Source organism: Littorina saxatilis, linkage group LG14, assembly GCF_037325665.1.
Source record: "Littorina saxatilis isolate snail1 linkage group LG14, US_GU_Lsax_2.0, whole genome shotgun sequence".
NCBI classification, from domain to species: Eukaryota; Metazoa; Mollusca; class Gastropoda; order Littorinimorpha; family Littorinidae; genus Littorina; species Littorina saxatilis.
Window position 1 is genome coordinate 19,544,375 of NC_090258.1, and position 11,475 is coordinate 19,555,849.

The 11,475-nt window shown below is 42.1% G+C and overlaps 1 long non-coding RNA gene across 1 annotated transcript; it reads right to left on the reverse strand.

The window, feature by feature from the left end:
- Positions 1–1,487: 1,487 nt before the first annotated feature.
- Positions 1,488–4,723, reverse strand: LOC138947308 (uncharacterized). Its single transcript, XR_011449612.1, has 3 exons — positions 3,977–4,723; positions 3,104–3,194; positions 1,488–2,107 (listed from the first exon to the last, which is right to left on the reverse strand). It is a non-coding gene; the product is annotated as an uncharacterized lncRNA (long non-coding RNA).
- Positions 4,724–11,475: the final 6,752 nt, after the last annotated feature.

The following is an 11,475-nucleotide window of genomic DNA, read 5'->3' on the forward strand; positions in this document are numbered from 1 at the left end:
TCTCGGTCAATGCAGAAAGATTAATTCCCTGCACAATTCGTAATCTTCTTGTCTCTAGCATGCAGGTGTCTGTTTACCTTACCGGTTGCACATCCACCAAAAGTTTAGATCTGGTAAAAATAGCATTAAACCATGATTCCAGCAAACGCTGCCAATTTCATGAATTGATATCAGGGGATAGTTTGCGACTGAATAGAATAGATAACGTGACACACGCATTGTCTTACGTGTCCACAACCCTGACTACTTTTTACTCTTACTCTTAGCCAAAGAAACTACAATGGGAAGAAGGATAACTTCCTCATTGGGCATGCTTAGAAATGAGAATGGCTAAATACGAGTTATTCCCCTTTGCTGCATGCTGGCCAGGCTGTCTCCTGCTTTGTTATGACTAGTACAGTCGATCTTTCTCATGTTGTGACTTGCTTTATTTTCACATTTTCGGTATTTAAAACAGCAAACACACACACACACACACATACACTGAAGAAGTTGCCATTCTGATTCGGTTATTTTATTTGGTGCTATATGTTTGCTTCACATTGTTTCTTCTTTTACATTGCTTGAGGTATCCCAATTCGCTAAACACATCCATAATGCATGCATGGCTCATTCGAAAGAGGGCAACTGAACAACTGATGCCCAATAGCAATAAATACTGAACAACTGAACAATAAATAGCAATAAATGATGACAGTGCCAAGTTTTTAAGTACAAAGTGAAATCATGTGACTGGACAAAGGCACAATTACAAAATACAAATAAAAAAATCGTGGCCCATTTTAAATTAAGTTCTCAGCTCATGGGGAAGCATAAGATGACCCTAGAAACCGAAATTAGGAGACCTCCCGCCCCCAGGGCAGACTAAAAAAAAAAAGGGGGGGGGGGGGAGGGGCTAATTTGTGAAAAAGTATAAAAGGAATCAAAAACTGTATACATGTATTTAGTTAATACCCCAAAAATTGTATAGTATATACAATGTCAGACCCTAAAGAAAGTTTGTTAGTCATTGCTTAGGCAAAACAAAGCAAAATAGTCTGTTTACGGTATCCCGACCAACCCTATTTTTCCCCGCCAACCCTAGACCTTTTTTTTGGCATTTGGAGAAAAAGAAAAAGAAAAAAAAAATCAATTTTGTTCCTGTTTTTTTTGCAAAATAATTTAAAAAGATGGTTATAAAAATTTTTTTAAGAAAAGCCGACCTACCGACCCTCTTTTTGTGTGCCTATGTTACGGTAAACAGACTAAAAGGTACATCAAAAACAACACACCAGGGATGCTACTCTCCCCTTAAAAATAGCCATGAGTCATAGGTGTGACGTTTGAATCTTTTAGCTAAATAAAACCATAGGCAATTGATCGGAAATATCAGGAAAAATCTTACAAGTTTATTATTTGTTTGCTTGGACCAATCCTCTTGCCGAAGAGTTTTACAGTAAAAATTGATTTTACGTCAAAAATATCACAGAAATATTGAATGTTGAGGTAAGGCTGGGATAGCCAAGTTCAAGAATAACGGAAGGTGACTGTTGAATCTTTTTGAAAATGTATAAAAATATAGATGGTAGGCAATTCAAAATTAAAAAAAGGACTCTCGGAGCATGGACTTTTGAGTTAAAAATTAAAGAAGGCTCTATGAGCCGAAGTACATGTTTTGTCTATTGTCTTTTTTTATTTTGAATTCCCTACGATCTATATTTTGATACAATTTTGGACCCTCTTTGTACGGAGAGAGTTGGCAATTGTTAATCACATTCTCTCATCTCATCGACTCTCCTTCGGCTCCTTGGTAACATGCGTTCCGTCTCTGCCAGGATTGGACACAGCAGCAGATAACCGGTAAATATGTAACAGGCATAAATGGCAAAATAGCTCGCCTCGCCTGATAATATATGAGACAACTGTTCTATTACAAAGTCTTTCTTGGGAGGCTTGGCTAATTTACTCGCTCGTTTTACACGGGGTTCCATCGTTTTCTTTTCTAATCGGAAAACCTTGCTCCTCAGTTTGTTGACCTTCTGCCGAAGTTCCGCTTCACGAGGGGATGGGGAGGATGACGACTTTGATGCTTTACATCCTATGTCCTCCAGGATCGCCTGAATGTCATCTTAAAAAAAAAACACACACACAAAACACACATAAAATAACATAACCATAACAAGTTACAACCTGGAAGAAATTAAAACACGTGTAATTCAATCACAAAATGAAAATAAACAATAGCGTAGGAAGGCAGGCCAGAAATGAAGTGTATTAGCAATTATGGATACGATGTGGAACAATGATGGAATTGACCTTGTTTGGTACTGAATGGGTGAGGCCATTAGAACTGTACCCACGGAATACTAAGCTTTATATTGATTGATTGATTGATTGATTAGGACAACAGTACCAGGTAAAACTCCTCACACACCATGCCTCTTTCTTTCTTTCTTTATTTGGTGTTTAACGTCGTTTTCAACCACGAAGCTTATATCGCGACGGGGAAAGGGGGGGGGAGGGAGATGGGAATAGAGCCACTTAATTGTTTCTTGTTACACCATGCCTCTAACAGGATATGTTTCCCATCTTTACGTGTGGGAACTACAGGTACAATTTCATCCATCCATGCATCCGCCCTATACAGCTTCTTCTTCTGCGTTCGTGGGCTGAAACTCCCACGTGCACTCATTTATTTGCACAAGTGGAATTTTATGTGTATGACCGTTTTTACCCCGCCATTTAGGCAGCCATACGCCGCTTTCGGGGGAAGCATGCGGGGTATTTTTGTGTTTCTAAAACCCACCGAACTCTGACATGGATTACAGGATCAGGATCTTTTTCGTGCGTACTTGGTCTTGTGCTTGCGTGTACACATGAAGGGGGATAAGTCACTAGCAGGTCTGCACATAAGTTGACCTGGGAGATCGGAAACATCTCCACACTTAACCCACCAGGCGGCCGCGACCGGGATTCGAACCCTCGACCTTCCGAGTTAATAGACCGACGTCTTACCACCCCGCCACAGCGCCCGTCACCCTATACAGCAATTATCAACTATGTAATGGATGGGTTTAAACTTTTTTTGATGTCAGGGTGTTCTTCATGGTTAAAAATCTCTTACCTGGTTGAACAATTTGTGCATCAGGCGACAGGTCGGTGCTGGCTTCATTTGTAGCTACCCTTTGCGATGGTGGCTTCCTCCCACTAGCAACCTGCAAATTGCACAGCTCTTTCACTGACAAACTCACAACCAACACCCAGTCACAATGAAACAATTCTCCCAATTTTATGGCATTGGTCTTAGGCCACACAAAAAAGTGTATGTTTCTGGTAAGGCAAAACAAAAAATAATCTGTTTACGGTATCCGGACCGACCCTATTTTTTTCCCACCGGCCCTAGACTTTTTGGGGGCATTAAAAAATAAAATTAAAATATTCAGATGGCTAAAATACAAAACTAAAAAGCCGACCTACCGACGCTATTTTTGGGGGGCCTATGTTACCTTAAACAGACTTTTTTGTGACCTAACATGACTAAAGGTGGAGATTTTTTTTCTAAACTTTTTTTTTAAACCATCTTTTTAACTATTTTGTTGAAAAACAGGAAAACAATTTTCGAATACCCCTTTTATTTTTGAAAATGCAAAAAAAAAAAGTCTAGGGTCGTCGGGAAAACATAGGTAGGGTCAGGTGACCAGAAACATACAACTTTTTTGTTGTTGACGCCGACCCTATACCTTTTTTGCCATTTGGGGCTGTTTTTTTGCAAAATAAGTTCATCATATCATCATAATCAAGACGTCGATCCAAAATAAGTAACTTTTTTTTGTTGGCCTTATCATTTTTTTGCGCTAAATGCAAACAGGCATTATTTGATGGGAACAATGCTGTTGTTTTCAATTCTTACATCAGCCTCAAACTTGTCATTACTCAACCTGCATTTAATAGTGTGCTTCTTTGGTTTGCAAAAACCTAAAACCAATAAATAAATAACCTTCGGTGGTGGATTGGGCACTGCAAACAATGTCGGGACAGCATTCCACACAAGTGATCCTCTCTGCAGGATTGTTTTACTGGTTGGCCTCAAAGTGATCAGTACAAAGCTTGAGACTGAACATCAGCTGGCTGCAGCTTTTCAAAGTCCTCTCGCCTTGTGAATTGCATCCATATTCTGCACCTAGTTTGACAATAAAAACAACAATGTTATTGTTAAACTAAGCAAAAAGGAAAGACAAAAAAAGCTAAATCAGATCTTCAGTCTAAATCTAACGCTCTGCCTGAACGCAAAACGGATGAGTGATGTACCTTTGTACTGTAGTTTTCCCGTAAGCAAGGTTTGATAAAGGATTCGACAAATAATGCCCACGGGTTTGTCATCAAGTGTAAACTGTTGTTTTGTACTGACTGCTGACTCACACTCACATTCGTAAGTACTCGCTGACGCTGTAGTCAACTGAGTGAGTTGACTCGAGCCATTGCATTCTCATTCTGAAGAAGGTAAACCTGATGAAATAATCACTGCACAACCCACCTTTTTTCTTCTGTAGGGAACTTGTGGAAAGTTTTCCCGAAGCAGCTCTGTTTGTAACGGGCGTTCTTGCAACAAAAAGCCGAGCACAATTTACCACCACCTCGCACACGATCGGTACCTACGCGATCCGCCATTTTGTTTTCGCCGCCAGCATGTGACTAGGGACGATAACCCACAAACACTTTTTCGCATTTTCTTCGCAAGTTCCACGTCTTACTAATGTACAGTGTTTGTCTTAGCTCAGCTCAGACCGTTCTGTAACTCTGTAGATCTAGCCTGTGGCGCATCTGTACTCCAGCGAATATCAGCCGGACCCAGACACACTGTTCTGCACCAATTCGTATTCGCTGCGCAGCAAAACAATGTTTACGTGTATGCATGAAAATAAAAGCATGTACTCTGACCTTCAACGAAATCCTTCTTGTGAGATAATCCGCTGTTCGTATGTCGCCTCGGAGTTTCGATGGCTCGTCGACTGTACCAGCCTCGCGTAATACTGCCCTCTCCGGACTTTTATGAAGGGAAGACACTGCCAGTGGTCAAAACATTTGTTTCAGGGATGAAACGCCAACTTTTGTGCTGCAGAAAAATGGCGAAATCTGTGTCCAGAGAGTGCCCGACACTTTGAAATCTGCACGCTTGTGCTGCACACATCTCTTCCATTTCCACAAGAGACTCAGAGTGTTATGAGGAAAAGTGTGCTATGAAATGCCTGGGGACATTGACGAGTTGTTGCAGTTTGCGGCTGCTCTCCACCGAGGCATTCTTTTCGGGCATACAGTGGTGACTTTTCTGTGTGAAAATCAAGCTGGTACTAGTGGTAGAATCAACACAATAACTTGTGACGTCACAGTGCACCGACGTCACAGTGCACCGAAAACCACGTGACCACTACTTGACCCCAGGCGACTAGTCTTGGTTAGCCCTGCAACACTAAATCTTCAACTACAACAACAACAATTTTTTTTCAAATTTTAAAATATTTTTCCGGAGATGTTTGTAACATTTGGCATTCGATTTTCAAGTTTTTGGGGATATTTAAAAACCTTGGACTTTTCCTTTAAGGGATTAACCAATTAAAACGCAGCATCTACGCACAAAGACCTACACGACACCACGGAACGAAGACATACACGCATGGTCAAGGGGAATAATTGGGGTAGGGAACGAAAGAAAGGAACAACAGTACATGAAATCGCCACACGGCTACATCTGCAGGAAAGAGGCTTTGTTAGGGTTCAATTGCAGACCAAGGAAGTAAAGCTGTTGGCTAAACAAAACAAGAAACCAATTGCTGACTACAATAGCTTTTCAAATTACTAGCTTCAACCATCCATTCTACGTTGCAAGCCCCTGGAGCAATTTTTTGATTAGTGCTTTTGTGAACAAGAAACACTTAACAAGTGGCTCTATCCCATCTCCCCCCTTTCCCCTATCCCCCTTTCCCTCGTCGCGATATAACCTTCGTGGTTGAAAACGACGTTAAACACCAAATAAAGAAAGAAAGAACCATCCATTCATCGACCGGACTTCGGATATACTAAACTTCAACTAAATTGTTTTCTCAGAACAGTGTAAAGCCTTAAGCGTGTGCTATTTCCGCAGTAACATCACTCACAAAAGTAGCCGATCGTATCGGAACAAAATGTGTTGGTGTTTTTGTGTGTGTGACAAATTTGGAAAGAAGGTCAGTCAGAAAGAAATAAAGGAGAAAAAAAAGGTCGAACGGATTACAATAAACGCCTTTTTTCTCTCACTGCAATTAATTAAATCACTGCTACATGAAGATGATAGCAGTCATCACATGACCGCACTGACCCTAAAAGGTCACCATGTACCACAGCTTCCTCTAAGGGTAAGTGACCTATAGCCATCACACACACACACACACACACACACACACACACACACACACACACACACACACACACACACACACACACAAACACACAGCAAGACGACTTTCACTCTTGAGTCTTGGCGTGTGACGTTAAATGCGGTGTTGACATTCCAGAGATATATTCACGACTTTTTTGCTTGACCTTTCGGATGTCATGGGGGCTGCCATTTTGTTTTCATCTCCGAAGTGTGTTCCGGTCTGAAACCGGTTTAAAACACCACAAGGATTGACGTACAAACAGCGTCAGGGCCGCTTCAAACTTACATACGGATTACGATTCCTATCCCCAGTTTCTCATGTTGGTAACCACAGGCTATTTGTCAGATGTGTCGTTCTCCCACATTTGAACGATGCTGTAGTGCGAGCCGGTCAAAATGCCCTTTAGTTGTCAAACCACGTTCTCTTTTTCTGCGCAAACTGTTTTGCGTTCCGGACCGGAACACACTTCGGAGATGATCATTGACTATTTCTGATTGGACAATGATGCCAACGCCCACATTACCCTAGCTACAATGTCAAGGTCGGAAAGTCGTGAATAGATCCTACGACGTGTTAGCCAAGACGGGAACATGTACGTGAAGCTATGACGCTCCCTGTGCGTGTAACGTCATCAAATCGAGCTTTTACGTCATGCGGTTACCAAGTTCTACGTGTCGCGCTAGTCAACATGGCGTGTAAACTGGATGTCAGAGAGTAGTCGTGCCGAAGACGAATGCGTTAGATTCTAAATTGTCTCCGTCTGTACAGTATCAGCATAGTAAACTCACATGAACAAGTGAAGGTTTAGTATTAACGGATTTCAGTGTGCTGTTCTCAGAAAATTTGATTTGATTATTTGATTGAGACCATGTTCTGCTGAGAACGTCTACCTTCCCAATTGGAACATTTGTTGAGGCCTCGCTGGAGAAAATGGTCCCAACAGGAACATGGTCTGATTCTGGTTGCTTTTGGTTCAATAAAAACATATCTTCAACATTGGTCTTACATCACATGACAATCTCTGTGGTCTACACAACTTGATTTACGACAAAAACACCAAAACGTGTCAAAAACAGGCATTTTCGTCACATAACGCACGCTTGTTGACAGTCTAGACCCCCGGAAGTCATTTCTACAACACTTTAAGGTAGTCCAGCCATTCTGTGACGTGATGCGCCAGATATTGTTAGAAGGGTCTGGCTGACCAACCTACCTTCGCGCGCGATCCAGACCAAGTGGAAAAAATAGCAACTATCCACAACCGGAACACGTCGCTCCCAATGGATATGGTGCGGAACAGTTCCCTTTCCGTGGTCTTGTAACTATATATATCTCTATTGTCCTGAGCTGACCTTGACCTACATTTGTCCCTAAGTTTTATTGTTGTTGTTCTGATTAATTTAATTATTCTTTATGAATACTTCTGGTAAATTTCGTTTAGTGTATGTGTGTGTGTGTGTGTGCGTGTGTGCGTGTGTGCGTGTGTGTGTGTGTGTGTGTATGTGTTCGTGCGTGCGTGCCTGCCTGCCTGCGTGAGTGTGTGTGTGTGTGTGTATGTGTGTGTGTGTGTGTGTGTGTGTGTGCGTGCGTGCGTGCGAACGTGCGTGTGTCTCTGTGTACCTGTCTGTGTGTAATATTACCAGCTATTGTGTTTTCAGCGTAGCAATAGGGCCCGATATTTAGACGAGACAAGTATAATGCCGACGAGTCGAAGACGAGTCGCATTATACTTGTTCGAGTCTAAATATCGGACCCTATTGCTACGATGAAAACACAATAGCGATTATATAGCTATTCTGACATTAAATTCTGTGTTAAAATCATGTTTTTGTCAGCAACAAGTACCAGAATGGTCCATGTCGTTGAGTGCAGACGACGGTTCCCTTTCCGCATGAAGCCACGGAAATAACCGAACATTGAAAAACCCACGGACATGTATTACGGAGAAAACTCGAGATAACCGGATGTTTAGCATTACGTCAATATGCTAGGAATCATATGACGTCATGACGTATCATGCTTGCCTACGTATATTGTATGTTCGAAAGTCTGACTTCTGTTGGGAATTCGCGTGGTGAAGACTGCGGTAAATCTGCAGATGATAAGAGAACAAGGATTGTCTCAGAAGAAACGACTAAATGTTTCAGACCAGTAACTTCATTTCAACATTGCACTATACAATGGACGTTCTCGGTGACAGGAGAGTTTGCTGATTTTGTGTTAAACATTGGAGAGATCGTCTGCTAGAATCAGAGATAGGTCGCTTCAGATTGCAGCTTCTGGAAATTTGCTATCGACATTTGTAAAGCTGAAAAACATTCCCGAGAAGAATTTCAAGTTTGTAAAGCTGAAAAACATTCCCGAGAAGAATTTCAAGTTGTCAGTGTATGCTGTTGTCGATAGAAACATCGCCGCGTGGTACAGATGTGTAAACCGGAACCATGCGTCGGCCATTTTACTCAATATGCTTTTGGATGCCATTTTACTCAATATGCTTTTGGATATTGAGTAAAATGGCCGACTTCGGCAGCAATATGCTTTGATGATAGGAAGAGACCATCCAATCACAGCCCCCAAAATCCCCCACGTGTTCATCAGAATAGCTATATATATGTTTTCTTTCCTCCAAGCTTGGAAGATATTTTGTGTTAAACTGATTAAAGGTTTCTGCATAGTGTGTAGTATAATCTGACTGTGTGTGTGTGTGTCTCTGTGTCTCTGTGTCTCTGTCTGTGTGTGTTATATGTTTTTCTTTCCTTCAAGTTTGGATGATATTTTTCTTTTCTTGTTCTGATTGTAAGTTTGTTATGAAGACACCACGATACGCCGTAGGCTTGCTGTTGTTCTCACTTTACAATAATGTACATTTCATGAACATGTAAAACAGAAATAAAACATGATTTCAAACAACTGACCTGGAGAAAGCGATGGACACGGCAATGTTTCCCACAGCGCTCAGCACCATGATGACCACAAAGCTGAGCAGGATGACCCACATGGGCACTAGCAATTCCAGGGGGTCCTTCTTCATGCCGCTGGCAAGTCTTCCACACGATCAGCGTGCTTGCACTCCTCTTGCTTAGTCCTCGGTACACTCAGCGAATCTGTGAACTTCCTTCCCTTCCGTCCTGGCAGAGAGGCTGAAGGCAGAAAGAAGAGCGTGGAAGACTTGCAAGGGATCAAGAAGGCAGAAAGAAGAGCGTGGAAGACTTGCAAGGGATCAAGAAGGCAGAAAGAAGAGCGTGGAAGACTTGCAAGGGATCAAGAGCTGCCAATGTTCTGTTAAGTTTCAGTGTAGAAGTTTTCAGCAACACATTCATTGTGGTTTCAAAAATCCAAAGGAATACTGAAAGATTACAATTTCTTTTTTTCAAATGACATCTTTATGTGATAGACTAGGCTGATGTGAAAAATAGAATTTTTAAATAGAAGTCTTCTGTGGTTACATCTATAGATGTCTGTGTGTAAGTTTATAATTCTATAGAACAAAGACATCCATGAGTTATAAGTTACAGGTTTCGTCTTCCCCCTTATACACAGGTGTTGAGAACTACCACAGATTCGTCCAGGTTTGTATGTTGAATAAGATAATATCAGATCAGACTACCTAAGATAAGATACAGTCGAACCTGTCCATAACGACACCTCGAGGGATTTGCCGGCAGTTGTCGTTGCAGGCAGTGGGTCGTTATGAGCAGAGTTCCCTTTTGGCGTACCTCAAAGTTCCCTGTTATGCTTCAGTATACGATAAAACATTTCAAAGAGAGAGAGAGAGAGAGAGAGAGAGAGAGAGAGAGAGAGGGAGAGAGAGAGAGAGAGAGAGAGAGAGAGAGAGAGAGAGAGAGAGAGAGAGAGAGAGGGGGGGTATAAAAGAATGAAGGTCAAAACAGATCTCTTCCGGAGAAAAAAGACAATTACCTACAGCATGATCGCATGCAAATTGCATGACAATTATATAGAGATGACACTGACGCATTGGGAATCCCGAGAGACTTTCTTTGTTTAGTGGGGCACTTACGGGGTCGAGGCTTGCCGAGACCCCCGTTAGTGCCCCATTTAACAAAGAAAGTCGAGAATATTCGGTCATTGAATAATCCTGCGCAGTTAAAAATAAAACGTAAAGTGAATTGTGCCGACTTTTGACAACAAGTGCGCATGCTCACATATTTACACAATGGTTTAGCTCTCCAAAGTGCATGCTCAGATATTTACACAATAGTTTCCTGGGTTTTTCCAAAGCTTTATACCGCCTTTTACCATATGGAAATTAGAAAAGACGCGTTTGACCATATAAGGAACATAAATTGCAGTCAAAGAGTGTACTAAAAGCCATAAAAACGTCATCTGGGACAAGCGTATACGTACGTCTCGGGCAGATGATCACTCAAAGGACACTTGTCGCTTGTCAGCGGCAATAATAAACAATGTACGTGTGTGCTTAGTGGGTTGCAGCTAATGAAACAAGCTTGTACAATCTCTGCCCACAGCTACCCGGCTTTGTTGTCGCGAGCAAACAATGCCGCCTAATCGGTCGGGTAGTGTCTTAGGTCAGTGACCACCTTTCGCAGTCTGGAAGTTTGTCACTAGGAGGGCGTTTCCATAACAAGAACAAGAACAAGAATTTAATCCACCATATAGCATACAAGCCATTGGTATCTGTCCTGGTGTGGAAACAATCATACATCCATACACTCCTTGCATCTACGATACAATCATATAATTTGTGTTTGTTTGTTTGTTTGCTTAACGCCCAGTCCACCACGAAGGGTGATATCAGGGCGGTGCTCCTTTGACATTTAACGTGCGCCACACACAAGACAGAAGTCGCAGCACAGGCTTCATGTCTCACCCAGTCACATTATTCTGACACCGGACCAACCAGTCCTAGCACTAACCCCATAATGCCAGACGCCAGGCGGAGCAGCCACTAGATTGCCAATTTTAAAGTCTTAGGTATGACCCGGCCGGGGTTCGAACCCACGACCTCCCGCTCACTGGGCGGACGCCTTACCACTAGGCCACCGTGTTGCGGTCAATCATATAATACTATACGATGTGAATGCGTGATATATTGTGTAAAAAA